This window comes from Penaeus monodon, chromosome 15 (assembly GCF_015228065.2).
Source record: "Penaeus monodon isolate SGIC_2016 chromosome 15, NSTDA_Pmon_1, whole genome shotgun sequence".
NCBI lineage: Eukaryota > Metazoa > Arthropoda > Malacostraca > Decapoda > Penaeidae > Penaeus > Penaeus monodon.
The window spans coordinates 46,088,997-46,089,376 of record NC_051400.1 but is presented as its reverse complement, the minus strand read 5'-3'; positions in this window follow the sequence as shown (position 1 = coordinate 46,089,376).

Sequence of the window (380 nt, the reverse complement as noted above, 5' to 3'; positions counted from 1 at the left end):
GCAGCGTCAGTTGCTGAAGTTCTGACCTTGATGTTGATACAATTTAGCTGCCATTAACTATAAACCGGGAATCAGACAGGTCACACGCTCACAACACAGATAACCCAGTGACTCCCCTCACCAAGACCTCCCCTCGGTCATCAGCTAAAACACCTATAAACCGAAATATCTCATCTGCAAGACATAAATAAACTCTTCTCCATAAACCCTATCCCACATGCTCATCCCCAAGTGGACGCAGCTATCATAAAAACGACATGAAATATCACCATAGCAACGGCGCAGCGTGGCCAGAATGAAGACAAGTTGAACTTATGCTTACTCTTGTTTACGTGTGAATAAACCTCTATTACATATGTGCCTCTACAATTCCCATAGCA